Source organism: Mus pahari, chromosome 9, assembly GCF_900095145.1.
Source record: "Mus pahari chromosome 9, PAHARI_EIJ_v1.1, whole genome shotgun sequence".
Lineage (NCBI taxonomy): Eukaryota > Metazoa > Chordata > Mammalia > Rodentia > Muridae > Mus > Mus pahari.
Genome location: NC_034598.1, coordinates 2,564,141 through 2,580,404, shown reverse-complemented (window position 1 = coordinate 2,580,404; position 16,264 = coordinate 2,564,141).

Genomic DNA, 16,264 nt, shown 5'->3' with positions numbered 1-16,264 from the left:
TGTAGACCAGGCTGGCCTCGAACTCAGAAATCTGCCTGCCTCTGTCTCCCAATTGCTGGGATTAAAGGCTTGCGCCTCCACGCCCGGCTGACCTCAAACTCTTACAGTTGATTTGCAACCAGAATCTGATTATGTGATGATTCAGAATAAATCCCAAATAGATAATGATAGTTTTCCCTCCCTATATAGTTTTACTACTCCAATTCTCATAATGTAAAGCAAGTTTTTCTTTCTATATAATGTGTTCTTGTTTTCAATAATTTGAATATGTTTTTGCTCCATACTGGGTTTAGGAGAGGATCGTTTTATGTGTTTCATTTTTCTTTGGGATTTTGGTGAGAAAACAAGTACTTCAAATATCTACATGATTTTTAAAAGAGTTGGCACAACATACAGTCTTATTTAAAATATTTTATTGTGGATTTCTCGAATATGCTTAGCATTATCAATTCCTCATCCTATCTTCTTGCTCTGTATTGCCCTTTTTCTAAATTAACAGCCTTTTTTCTTCAATTACCCCTTTCACATCACCATGTTTAGCTCCTCTCTTCTCTATAGCTTTCCACTGGGGTTTCTTTTACATACATATAAGTGCATATGTATGTATGTATGTATGTATTTATGTATGTATGTATTTATGTATGTATGTATGTATGTATTTGCAGGTATATTTTAAGCAAAGTTATGCCACACAGAATAATATTTCTCCCTACAAGATCCATAGATTACCTAACAATAACCCCATAACCAGGCATAAAATAATGCTTTCCAAACTTTTGGTCATAGGAATCTAAGAAATTATGCAAATGATAACACTTATTGTCATTGCCTTTGGTTTTCCCATATCAGTTGAAGATAAAACCCCATTTCTGCAAAGCACCATGTACTTCACACACTGGACATGAAGGAATTAGGCTGAATCTGACCCAAAGTTGCCTCTCTGATGCTTTTGTAGTTCCTGAAGGTACAGTGCAAGCTAGCAAGGGCAGAAGGCAGTCACCAATTCTACCTACTCTGATGCCTAGGAACCACCACAATGACAAGAGATCAGTAAAGGTACCAAGGTGACACATAGATTAGTGGTAACCAAGGCTTGCTAAAGAAAGAACTCATTCTTGGGACTTTAAACCTAGCTAACCACCTGTGCTAATGAAGTCATGGAATTTTGAACAGAGCCTATTATGTCCCTTTCCTAAACTGAGCTAATTCTTACTCGCATTCCCTTGTGTGAATTTTATACACACAAGGGAGAATAGCACTCATCCACTTATCAAGTAAGCTTCTTTTTGTAGCTTGAAGAAACCTTTACAGAAAGCTACAACTACTCACAATGCAGACAACAACTAACCATGGGATGTTCACCCCAATCGATACATCTGTATCATAACTCCTACACCTAACAGGACATTATAGAGAAAAGTGTGGAAAGATTGTTAGAGTCAAAGGACTAGGAAGTCTGTTCTGATGTTATGGCTTCTAAATAAAGAGAGCAAAGCTTCACTCATGGAGACTCAACAATATGGATGCCTAAAAAAACCTAAATAATGACACCACTAGTTGCCATACAACAATTGATTGGGAAATCTCAAGGACCCCTTTACTAGATGAAGAGCAACTGGAAATTAAAGAGTACTGAGGTGGGGAGGATCTGGGAGGAATTAGGCAAGAGAAGTCATGATCAGAATATAAGACTGTGGAGAAAGGAGAATAATCTTCTGTAGGGTGAATTCCTAACAGATTATCCAATTCCAAGTGGTCAATCTTACTACCATATAAATACAAGCACCAATAAAGGGACTCAGCAGGTTTTATTTACATGTTTACTAATTAATACACAGAGAGAAAAAGAAACAGACACACACAAATGTGTAACAATAACAAATAACTAAAGTGAATCCACTAATTTGGAAGAAATGACATGCATGTGATTGGGGGTAAAAAGAGAGGGTTATAATGTGATATTTTATTCCAAAGAAAAATTAATAAGAAATAATCATTGTGGAAGACCTTGTCTTATTCCTGATTTTTGTGAAACTGCTTTGCATTTCCCTTCATTTAAGTTGATTTTAACTTACTGCAAATGGCCATTATTATGTTATGGTATATACTTAGTACCATTCATTCCTCCAGGACTTTTAATATGAACTGATGCTGGATTTTGCCAAAGGTCTTTTCTTCATCTAATGAGAAAATTATTCAGAATTTGTCTTTTGGTTTTTTATATAGTGGATTACATTTATTGATTTATGTATGTTGAACCATCCTCAAATCTCCAGATGAACCCTACTTGACCATGGTAGATGATATTTTAGATGTTTTCTTGGATTTGATATGCAAGTATTTATTGATTACTTTGCATCTCGGTTCTTAAGGGAAATTGGTCTGTACTTCTCTTTCTTTGTTTGGTGATTATGTGGTATTGGGGTGGTTTAGGTATTAGGGTAACTGGCTTCAGAAAATGAACTGGGGCATGTTCTTTTTGTTTCTATTTAGTGTAAAGATTTGAAGAGTACTGTCATTAACTCTTTCAAGTCTGGTAGAATTCTATACTAAAACTATCAGGGTTAAGGGCTTTTATTTATATATTTATTTATTTTAGTTTGGATAGTATTAATGATTGCTTCTGATTCACTAGAGGTTATATATCTTTACATTGCTTATCAATCTTGATTTTCACTTTTGTAAGTTATACATATTGGGAAAATTCTTCATTTCTTTTAGATTTTCCAATTTGGTCAAGTACACTTGTTTAAATTATGCCCTTGTGATTCTTTGGATTTCTTTAGTGACATTTGTTTTGTCATTCTGTTAATTTCTAATTTTACTAATTTGGAAATTCTTTCTCCAGCTTTTAGCTAATTTAGATAAGGAGTTTTTTCTACCTTACTGATTTTCTCAAAGAATCAATTCCTCCTTCTTTCATTGATTCCTTATATTGATGTGAGTTTGTTTGATAGTTGATGGTTGATAGTTGATGTTTCTTTTCTCTGTCATTTATGCTCTCTTTGTTTCTTGTCTACATAAAGTAAACTGGTTGTCTCCACCACTAATTTTCTGCTCTGTCATAATGTTTAGTCTTGACTCAAGTTCACAGCCTAATCTTAGACTAGAGCCTCTTAAACCCATGTGCCAACACAAGTCTTTTATTCTTCATGCTGACTTTCTCAGGTGTTTTGTCACAGCAATGAACCCTAACACTGTATTTAATTGTTCCAGCTTTGTCAGAGTTCTACAGTGCTCTACAGTGCTTCCTGAGAAGTTCTTCTTCCCTATACTCAGCATTTCTTATGCATTAGATAAGTTTTATGTTCTGAAGCTTTGCTACTATCTCACTTAACCAATTTATCCAGTCCATAGCACTGTTGTAAAGTATATCTATATCTATATCTATATCTATATCTATCTATCTATCTATCTATCTATCTATCTATCTATCTATCTATATTGAATTCAAGCTATAATCCTTGTTTGAAGATTTCTTATGCCAAGAGCTAATCAGGCAAAGAAGAATATCACCCATAAGCAGTAATTATCTTCGATCATCAAGACATAGTTTGGATGGAATTATATAATTTAGGCAGAGTTATTCTTTTCTCAAAGTATTTCTTGAGACATTATGGAAAACCCCCTTTGTAATATTTAAAACTATTAGGTGTAATAATGAGGCAGCTGTAATATAAAAGGGCAAGATGATCATGAATAAAGGTCCACATAATTTTATCCCAACAGGTTATGACAGTAGGCCAATAGAGAGCTAAATAAGAGAAAATTTAATCTGAGATCAATAGTAAAGAAAAACAGAGTATTTATGATCTCAATACACAACACATGTTTTTGTTTTTCTAATTGACCTTGTACTTCTGATCTTCTGCATTGAATTGGATCAATCAGAGTCTTGGAGTAGTTTTACGCCATAAGGTGAATTTAATATGTAAACTAAATGGATGAAAGAGGCTTAAGTGGTGAGCTGACACACTGGAATGAATGCTAAAGTTAGTGGTCTAAAGCTCTCTCTTTATAAATAGCTATTTCCCAACCTGGCTGATCTTTTGACAATAAGAGCTTATGTCCTCTTTAGGAAACTATCTTGGTTAAAGAAAGCATCCATACTCGTATTTATTTCCATTTCAATGTACAATATTAAAGAAGGAGGAAGAAGAAGAGAAGACTGCCACAAAATAACAAAATAACAAAACCAACCCATCAAACAAACAAACAAAACCAGGTGTTCCACAACACAATTTGATTCACTCTTAAATTTAGCAAGCACTGCTACATACACTAATTCCCAGTTAATTATATTTCTTTAACTTATTTAAGTTAAATATATATTTTATAATTAAATGTTCCTAAATGCATGGTTATTTTTATTTTATGAAAGTAAATAGTGTCAATCTGCCAAATTAACCAGCAATAGAGTGGCAATTTTCTTGAAATTTAGGATCAAAGTAAAATAAGTCAGGCACTGCCCTCAGGTGTGACTTAGAGTATAATGAGAAAGCTCAGTAATCAAGGTCAACAATATGTAATACACTTTTGACAACAGAATATATCCTGTTTTTATTGAGAACATGATAAATGTAGAATGTATACATTTGTAAATACTTACTAGCTCTACCATTAGGATACATATTTCAAAACTTCATTTTGTTCTCAGCAAATACTGATTATTTTTGTTACCTTCCAAAATAGAAACAAGGTGTGGGAGAAAAGGCTCGTTCTTTAAAAGCTTCTAGAGCTCTTGAAGAGGATCAGCATCCTTTGATTCAAAAACCCACATCAGGCTACTCCAGTTTTATAGGCCAAACATTTTCTGGCTTCTCTGGGCATGTCCATTCATGTGATGTATGTAAACTCATGCAGGCACAAATATACTTAAGTAAGAGTAGTGAAAAAAATCATTAAAATGCATGTCAAATTAAAGTAAAATCACAAATGTTGAATGAAATGCCAAAGTTTTAATTAAGGATAATGAGTTTTCCTTCTGAATCTTGTATGTCTTAGTATAGTTAGTTTTTGATGATTGTGAAAAAGTATCAGAGGCAAACAAGGGGGAACAAATGTATTTTGTGTTCAAGTCTTAAGAGATTTTCTCAATGGCTTTTGTTCCTGAGAAGACAGTGCATCATGGCAGGAAACATGGAAAGGATATTGATTGTGTAAGCCATGGGAGAGGGATATAGAGGGGTAGGGGACTGGAAGAGAGAGAGGGATAGGGGTAGGGAAAGAAGGAGCAGGAGAGACCTCAATAGCTCCTTCAAGGCACAGCTCAGCATCTCATTCCTTTCCACTTCCTCTTGAAGGTTGTAGTACCTCTTGCTCTTTGCACAGCCTGTTGCCTAAGTTAGGTACATTAGCTATTGAGATGCATTTAAGATACAGAACCTAATAGAAATGTTTCAGTGACACTGACAAATCTTCATTGCTGTAGGTGTTTATTTTGTAAGGTCATTAGGATGCCATTAAGAATATAGGAAGGAGAGTAATTTCTATAATGAATTCTGTGACCTCAGAGACATAGCATGTCAACTAAAGGGCAAATAGTTGCTTCTCTCCCTTTTTAATGCAGAGAAATTTGTTTTCAAAATAGTTTAGCTGAAATTCCTCTTCTGGGAGAATTACAGACTACAGAAATTGTTCTCGTTTTGACCTGCATGGTTTATGTAAGCACACTTAAATATGTTTTGTTTACATTAAAATAAAATTTGATGGCGATATTCTTTTAAAATATATAAATTTTCATTTGGGAGAATAATAAAAGCAAAAATACATTATCCTAATATTCCACAATGTTCAGAAGCAATGGAAAATATATCCAATGCATTCTTGAATCAAAATGGATTACTTCATGCTATTTATCTTAAAAATAAACTCACAAATATTCTAGTAAGAGTCATATAATTTAAAATGGTGAAAGTAATTCATTGAATTAACTCTGCTTCAGGTCAGACTTGCAGTCTTCAAAAATCCTGAAATGTGATTGCACTGTCTGTTACATGAAAGAAAACCAATTAAAGTAATGTTTCTCTGACCTAAAAAAGTTTGTGTTTTAATTTTCTGTGATACTAATGACGCTGTATATTATTAAAACTAAAAGACTTTCAGAAATCCAATTTACTTCCATTCTTTAAGGTTACCATCTCCTCTTTGTATTCTTGTCAGGTTCAGTACTGGTTGAATATAGCTTCCTGTGTTCTATCCTATGTATATTCTGATTGTCATGCAGTGAAATAGATAGCTTATAAAACAGGAATATTTTCAATAAATGACACTTTCATAATAATGTATAACAATATTCCTGGAACAATTTTCCAAATCCTTTAAAAGTGATCATGGAACATCTCATTTAATTTGTCTAAAATTACTATGAACAAAACAATAGCAAAATGTTTATGATAATAAGCTTTTTTGGGGATTCCAGTATCATTGTGTATTTGTATCTAAACCGATGTATGATATGTTTCATTTTTATTGTCAAGAAACACCTCAATATACCACTCTAATACTGAAAGCTTTTCAGTAAATAATGTATATATATGTAATGACCACAGAAAGGTTATCCTAAATATTTTATACAGAAAAACATTTTATAAAGCAAACCACGAACTCTGACCAGCAGAGATGGGGAAAAATGACACAAACACCAAGGAAGGTTTCTCCAACTTCTTTCCCCACCTGCATTTTCCCACAGCATTCTCAAAACAGCTTTTTCCCACAGGAGTCTCAAACAGCTTTCTCCCACAGCAGTCTCAAACAGCTTTTTCCCACAGCTGTCTCAAACAGTTTTCTCCCAAACAGCTTTTCCCCAACAGCTTTCTCCAACTGCTTTTCTCCAACTGCTTTCTCAGACAGCTTTCTACTCCCTCCCCCTGGGGCACATCCTGTTTTTGTTTTTCACCAGTCCTCTGGCCTAGTCCCTCCCCCCTTTCCTGGGTCTGGTCAGAGTTCAGCCAGGGAGGCCAGTGACTCATCAGATGGACAGCACAGGCGGGCAGCACAGGATCAGCAGACCCAGGTTCTTGGTAAACAGGGATCACGGGGCCTGATCATACATGCTTCCCACATATCCCCCTTTCTCTTTAATTAAAATGGCTCTGGGGTCCCATCTGTGTTAGGTTGCCCTCAACCATGTTGCATCCTTACCCATCATTGGTGTGGTGAACTCATTTTCACAACCCTGTCTTAGGTTGGTATGCACATGTGAGAGTCTTGCCAGTCATGGATTAATGATACAGCATACTGAGCCAAACATGGGGTGAATTACCTGACTCTATAGCCACCATAGCTTGAGTCAGTAGTCTTTGGTCAGCCTGTGCCCACCTGCACATGCATACCATCCACCACAGCATCTCCAATCACTGCTGTATTGATGGCGGCTATAATTCCAAAATCTCTCCTATTTCTTAGGAGCACTGACAACTGACCCTCCTGCACCTCCAGAGGCCAGGATATGGCTGTGGGTATTCTGGTCACCATTGCCGGGGGGGGGGGCTGTCTAGTAGCATTCCAGCATTGAGGCAAAAAGCATGTGATATTGGAGTATTCTAATTCAAAAGAACTAGTCCTATTACTAACTAAAAAGAAAAAGGGAGGTACCATACAATTATTTCCCACAGAAAAGCACAGACTCCCCTTCAAGGATACATTAAACAAGGCATTGCAAAGAATATGGGATAAACACCAGCATCAACACTTAGGGGAACTGGTAGGGGAAGGTCCTTCACTATCCCCCAAAACTCTCTCTTCTGAGCCATCACCATACTTATCGGTAGGTTTCTCTCTCCATAGTCATGTCAAGTTTTCTAGCACCCAAAGGGGATTTTCTTGATCATGTGGAAAGATACACACTGCTCCCCTTGTTCCATACCAAAACCTGATCAGGGTCTTTCCAGTAAATGCCCAGCCTGGCCACAGGAAAACTTTCTACTTTTGTCCGCTAGGCAAGATTTAACTAAAATCCAAATTGCTAACAGCTGCACCAACACCACTCTTACTTTTACTTTTGAAGCAATCTCCTCCTGCTTTCTTTACTTTTAATTTTGTTCCTATACCAGGAGCCTAACTAGGTCCCATAACCCCAGGAGCTTGACTTGTCCCTGTACTGGGAACTTTAACTCCATCCCATCACTGGGGAGCCTCTTTCTTACTTACCATGGAACTCCCCCATATTCAGACATTCAATGCAGGACTGCAGGGCCTGGCTCTCTGCCCTCACTCACTCTGTCTCCTGCCTGTCTCTCTGCAGGAGCTGTCTCTGCCATTCTAGCTCCCTTCTCTGTTGCTGCGCTATCTGCTGCAAATTCTCTAGCTCTAGTTTCTCCTCCAGCACATCCACCTGTGCCTTCTCCAGCTCCACCACCTTCTGGTCATGCTGTAGCTTCAGAGCTTGGAGCTCGTTTTGTTTCAAGATGCAGTATGTCTGCAACATTCTTTAGTTTAGTCTTATGTTTCAACAGCTGCTTTATAACTACTTGAAGATTCTCTTCCTCTTTCTCCATTTCCTGCTTTATAAGTGTGAACTGAGTCTTCTTTTCACTAATGTGGACATTCAGTTCTCCTTTCTGAAAAATTAGTTCTTCCAGAAGTGATTTTAATTCCCTAATGTGACTGCACTTCTCAGCAACTTACGTCTCCCCCAATGTCAGGGCTTCCTGGAGGTCAGCTTTTGCTTGGGCGAGGCTGTCCTGGAGTAGAAGCAGCTCCTTCCTTTTATGCCCCAACTGTGAGTCGAGGACAGCCAACTCCTGCTGCTGGCTTGTGCATGAGTTCCGAAGTTTCTGCCTTTCCTTTTTCTAACTTCTTCCTCTTCTTTCTCCTTAGCCAATAGGACAGCTTCTAATTCAGCTTGTCTTTGCTTTTCTTTGGCTTCCTGTTCCTTCCACCTGGCTTCTGCTTTTGCTTTCTTTTCTGCTTCTTTCTTCTTGGCCTTTTCTTCTTTTCTTCCTCACTTGGGGCACCAGATACAATGTTCAGCTTCCCCATATGGGCCACCAGATGCAGTGTTTAGATTCCCCATAAGGACCACCAAATGCTGCAAACCCCAAACTCTGACAGGCAGAGACAGAAAAAATGGCACAAACGCCAAAGAAGGTTTCTCCAGCTTCTTTCCCCACCTGCATTTTTCCCACAGCATTCTCCCACAGGAGTCTCAAACAGCTTTTTCCCACAGCAGTCTCAAACAGCTTTCTCCCAAACAACTTTTCCCCAACAGCTTTCTCCAACTGCTTTCTCAAACAGCCTTCTCCTCCATCCCCCCTGGGGCACATCCTGTTTTTGTTTTTCACCAGTCCTCTGACCTAGTCCCTGACCCCTCTCCTGGATCAGTAGTAGCACAGGATCAGTAGGCTCAGGTTCTTGGTAAACAGGGATCACAGGACTTGGTCACACCTGCTCCCCACAATGTATGCCATAGAATATAATTATATTGCTATTGAAAGTAATGTTTAATCTAGTTTTTGAGTATGGAAAAGTATATAATTGAATTATAGTATTTTTTTATACAGACAATTGCATATTTTAAGATTGAAAATACTTTGGTATTCTGTCTTCAGATACATTTACTCAGAATTACATAGGCTATTTTTCTAAGAGTATTAAGATTTTTGTAATTTATTAACTGTGCATTGCTTGGTAACATGACTAGAATATGTTCCTTCTAACCCTGGGCTACAGTATATTCCTATTTTCTTGTTTCTTTTCTTTGTTTTTGTTAATATACACATTGAATTGTCAAACTTAAAGTTCTTCATATGCCATAATTAATTTCCTCAGCTACCTTTTAAGAATTCAAATGGTTGACAAATAGGTTTATTTTATTCTAGATTTATACACATTGATAATCTATTATCCAAGAAATGTGGACTATTTGCATTCTAAACACAGTAAAATAAATGGTCCACATAGCACACCATTGAGCAACTTGGAGGACACATTTGTCCAATGAGCTTGACTCTCTATTCTAAATTCTACATGGGAAAATGGCATCTTTGCATTTTAGATTACATATATTTTATTCTATTATTTGTTGGCTTACATGAAAAACATGTGGCCAAGTAATTTATTTTACTTATGGCCCTTGATTCATTTTCTTTGTCTATTTTGTATATCATTTTGTTGTACATTTAAAATATTTTATGCCATCAAAACCTCTATTAAGAAGTTATATATGGTAAGTTATAGTCAAGGATTAAATCCTTGCAAACTATAAAACTAGTAAAACAAGACTACTATCTGGAATGTAGAATATATATATATATATATATATATATATATATATATATATATTACAGTATAGAATATATATTATTTGTGATTTTAATTTTCAAAATTATGTAGTGAAAAGATAACACTTCAATAAGAAAATGGGTTAAAAAAAAGAAATACCAAGAGACATTTCTTTGAAAATAATGGGCTTCTTCCACACGGTGCTGGAAATTGAATATAGAGCCACCTTTGCAAAGCTATGTGTATGCTGTACCACAAATCTGTCCTCCAAGGTTTCTCTTTCAATAAGCTTAGTTTCATACCTGTGTTTTTCTTCCAGAATATAACACTGTGGCTACTGATCCATGGTGGAACAATCCCATCTGAGATACAGTGCTATTGCACACACTTAGTATGAAAGAGAATTTAACATGTATTGTAAACAATTTTATACTGATTGCAACTGTAATTCTCCATATTTTGTTATAGTGGATGAAGTGTAATGTGTCACTAAAATTTTAAAAATAAAAGTTAACTATGTGCTATATTTGTCATCAATTTTCCCTGTTCTTTGAATTAATTTTAAAACCATTTTTATTATTTAAGATTTACAAATTTTTGTGATACTTTAGTATTTTTCTCTTGAAGTTGTTCAGATATGAAACATTTTTATTGGATAAGACAGATAAAATACCATAATCTACTCTCTGTGTTTTCCTACTTGTCAATCACCCCCAACATAACATGAGTGTGTACTAATTATAGTTTTCTAATTCTTATATTTATTAATTATTTATTTGTTTGCATTTCAAATGATATCCCCCTTCCCGGTTACCTTTCCACAAATCACCCATCTTATTCCCCTCTACTCCCTCCCCTTTTCCTCTATGAAGATGCACCTTCATGCACCAACCCACTCCCACCTCACTGCTCTAGCATTCTCCTTCACTGGGGCATCAAACCTTCACAGGATCAAGGACCTCCCCTCCCATTGATGTTAGATAAGGCCATCCTGAAAGAAAAATTTAAAAGTATAAAACATTTTTATTATAACAACAGGAAAAATCTATTTTCATTGTTTAAAAGAAAGTTTAAATGCTAGGAAACACTGAACTGAACATCCAGTTTCCTTTTCATTATTCTCAGCTTCCACTTTCCATGCTTGGAAATAACTATGTTTAACATGTTCATCTTAAAAGTTTCATTCAGGAGACTTAGCTGTTCAGAAAGACTTTTGCTGTCCAACTGAGTATCAACCACTGTTATTAATAATGGCAATGTTGTGGCAGAATCCTTCTAGAACCTTGCTTGTAAGAGGTTCGAATCTGTGCAACAAGCTCTTAAATACATGTACAACAAAACACCTTTCAATAGTTATCATGTTTTAGCAAAGGAAAACTTTCTTTGTTCACAGCTTATTGTTTATTTCCTGTTTAATATACATAGTTAAGCTCTTGAACTCATTGGCACAGGAAAGGAATGTCTGAATAGAACACAAACTCTAGTACTAACAATTAAGTAATTGGATTCCACAAACCTAGAAAGCTTCTGCAAGGGAAAGGACACTTTTATTCAGAAAAAAATGACAGGCTACAGAACAAGTAAACATTTCACCAACTACACATATGATAGAAGCCTAATATCTAAAATATATAAAAAACTCCAAAAGCTAGACATTAAAAAACAGATAACATAATTTAAAAATAGGGTGCATATCTAAACAGGGAATTCTCCCAAGGTGAAACATGAATAGATGAGAGAAAATATTGTTCCTTATCCTTACTCATTAGTAGAATGCAAATCAAAACTACTTTGAAATTTCATTAGTCAGATGTTTTATTGGCCAAGATAAATAGCAAAAATGATAGCTCATGATGGTAAGAATGTAAAGTAAAGAGAACACTCATCAATTGCTGATGGGAGTGGAAAGGTATACATTTACTATAGAATTCAACGTGGTATTTCCTCTGGAAGATGGGAATTGATCTACCCTGATATCCAGCTATAGCATAATTGGACTTATATCCAAAGTATTCTATATTCTACCACAAAAACACTTGTGATGAGCTATTCATTGCTGCCCTACTCATAATAGCCAGAAATTGGAAACAGCCTAGAAGTCTGTCAGTGGATGAACAGATTTTTTAAAAATGTTATACATTTACCCAATCAGCTGTTAAAAATGAAATTATAAAATTCACAGGTAAAGAGCTGAAAGAAATTCAAGCAGGATCAACAAATAACAGGACAGATAAAGCCTGAAACTGGATATCCCTTTCCACCAAATTATATCTTCAGTGCCAAGAATGAGTTACATATAATCAAGTTGTTTGCTGAAATGGCCCAGAAAAACCCCAAACATATCATGGTATCGCTAAGGTTGTTGGTTGTTCTCTTAAAACTGTTGACAAGACCTTATTGTTGAGGATCATACCCACACAACTCATTAAAAATGACTGCCATCTACCTAAAGCCTTCGCCAATATTGTCTAGTTTTCAATACTGAAAGGTAGTGGAAGATATTCCATATGCTAATGGAGGAAATAGGTGAGTTCAAACCTACAAGCCTTCTCTACATGCATCATGTACTGGCACAAGAGTAGCACGAGGCTTGTTGGAGTTATGTCCTAATATCTGATTGGATTTAAAGTCCATTGCATGAGAAGCAACCCATCCCTATCTTTGCTAGTATGGTCAAGAACCTGAGACTAGAGAGTTCATGGATTTAGGGAAAAACCTAAAGAAACATAGCAAGAGAATGACTCGTAGTATCATTCTTTTATACTCATAGATCATTGTCTTGGGAAATCATCATCATAGAATCTTCCTCTTACAGTAGATGGTATTAAATACAGGGACCTACAACTGAACAATGTGCAGAGAGTGAGGGATCTCTGAACACACAGTTCTAAGTGATATGTCTCCAGCAAAATCTTTCCCTCTAGAATCAGGAAACTCTGGGAAAGGAGGCAGACAGATGGTAAGTCAGTGAAGATGACAACACCAAGGAAACAAGGCTTTCTAGACACAACAGAACTGGTGTATATAAGAACTTACATAGCCACTGACATGCAAAGTTCTAAGCCAAATTGGGTTCTAGCACTGACAGGGGAAGTGGACATAAGCTCCAGTGTATAACCGAGAAGCTATCTCCAAATGATTCTTACTTTTAAAGAAAAAAAATCAATTTTGGCCAACTAAATTTCCCTAAGTACACAAACCACATATGAGGCTAGGGGCCATGCTCAACAATAACTGGCTAACACAAGACAAAAGTGATGGCAGTTTTGGAAATTTATTTGTTTGTTTGTCTCATAAAATCTTATTTGGCAAGCTTTTTTAAAAAAAAAAACTTTTGGGTCTTTTTGCTTCTCTATCATGTTTTTTTATTTTGTCTTTTTATGGATTTTCTATGTGTCTTACTGCATGTCTCTATATCTGTATGTGTTTCTGGTGCTTTTTATTTGGCTTTTTTCCCCTGTTTGTTTGCCTTGTCATACGCTGGTTTGTTTGTTTTTATTTTTATTTATTTATTTATTTATTTATTTATTTATTTATCTATTGAATTGTTTTCTTTTTTATTAAAACAGATTTTCTCATTAAATATATCAGACTGTAGTTTTCCTAATCATTCCATTCCCTTCCTACTTCCCCTCCCATCCAGATCCACTTCCTTTTTGTCTCTTATTAGAAAACAGGTTTCTAAGAGTCAACAACCAAACAGACAAAATAAAATACAATAAGATGAGATTAAAAACTATTCTATTGAAATTGCATATGGTAATCCAACAGGAGGAAAAAAAGTTCTAACAGAGGGACAAGAATCAGAAACCTATTCTTTCTCATAGTCAGGAGTCCTATAAATACATTAAGCTAATAGCTATTAATATAAACACAGAGGACCTCATGTAGAGCCTTATCAGCCCGGTGCTTGTTTCTTCTGTCTCTGTGAGCTCATATGTACTTTGCTTAATTGGTTCAGTGAGCCTTGCTCTCATGGTGTTCCACATTCCCTATGGCTCTTACACTCTTTGATCCTCTTCTTTCAAGGAATTATTTGAGCTCTGAGGAGAGGAATTGAAGGAAGCATTCCATTTACAGGTTTATATGTTCCAAAGACTCTTTCTCCATGTATCTTTCTGACGATGGGTCTCTTCATCTCTTTCTGTCTGGTGAAAGAGTAACTTTCTATGATGATGACTGAGCAAGACTGTGATCTATGAGTATAGCAAAATACCATATATCATATATCTATAACTATACTGATACTGATATCGATATAAATATATGACATAGATATATGATATATGATATATAAGATAGTAAGTAGTATTTGGTTTTACCCTGTCTTTGGGATATTTAGACTCTTGTTCTTGATCATCAAGGTAATATTGGGTTTGATGAGACCCATCTAGTGGAGTGGGCCTCAAGTCAAACCAGACATTGGTTACTCCTTCAAGTTCTTTGCACTGTTTGTTGCTCTAGCATATATTGCTGGGAAGGCAGACTGTAGGTCAAAGGTTTTGAATATGGGCTAGTGATTATGTTTTTCTTGCAATATACCAGCCTGCAAGTATCTTCTCAAACCAAAGAAACTAAAAGATAGGGGTGAAGGCTGCATATAAGCTCCAATCTCATACCCAATGAGATGTAAGGGTGTTGTCCTTCCTAACAACATCCTGCTGCCAGTTTGAAGAGACTAAGCTGTTGTCTGATCAACAGCCTGGTTTGTTTGGGGGATTTCCATGTGACCTAAGGTAAATTGGCCTAATTTTAGATATGTTTGAACCAAATTAGATTACATTATATATATATTTTCTACCAGAAACCTAATCTGAAAAATTTCCATGTATGATCTTGTATAATTTATCCTGGACTCTCCCCTTTGTTTGACCATTAACTGTGTGTCATTTTGATTTGATGATGTTAGTTTGAAACTGTCCTCTCTTCAGTAAACTGTGAAAATGAGTAGACAACACCCATTTCAAATAGATACCAACTTGCCAGGAAATGATGTGAATAATCTTGAGCACTTAACCCTCCTTCATTGTTTTTGGTTTTTAAAACACTGCTGTTGTTTCCCTGATGTAAGAGTTTATATGACTTTCCCATCCTCTGCAAAGGTCATATTGTTATTCCCCCACTGCCTTCATCTCTCTTGTCTCTGCTTGGATGCCATATATTTGGACATCATTGACATTTAACACTGATCTTTGCTTACTAAAATCTATTTTAACAATGCCTCTTTGTATTTATCATTGCAGTTTTCTTTCTAATTACTTACATATGCTTTCTTTCATTTCATTTTATGTCTCCAGGATCATATCTGTTTTAGTTATTGTTGTTTCTCAGACATACAAATTGACTGGCATTTCCAAATATGTATTCAGCAAGCTTATTGTTAATCACCAGAACCACCTACATTAGATAAACTTTAAAATCAGAGCTCTGAACTTCATCTGCTTAGAGTATTGGAATTCTTTCTACTTACTCTCAGTTTGTCTCATAGTGAGACAATTTAAAAATATCTTTATAAACCAGGAGAGAGCATAATGAAGTTGATGCCCCAAAGGCAATTTGAACAAGAAATATGAGTCTCTGTGTTATAAGCAACTTGTCACATTTTAAACGTTTTACATTTTTTATGCTGAAGAGAATTTCTTCCTGCTATTTTCTTTCATGTGCCAAAAGCAAGGTTTAGTATTGCTGTTATTGCTGCAGCTTTTGTTTATTTCAAAGGAATAAATATAATTTGAAAATCAGATGTAGATAATGGTTAATTTATTGTTTGCATGAGAATAAAGTTCAGAAAGGAACTAACATTTTAGTTATATATGTATATAAATATATATATTCATATAAATATGATCTATATACACATATATACATAATGTGTATATATACAGATATTATATATACATATTATCTACATGTATTTATGTATTTGAGATACCACAGGTTGTATTCTTAAAATTAGTTTTAATTTTAACTGATATATATACAAATACATGTGTAATATATATATATATATATATATATATATATATATATATATATATAT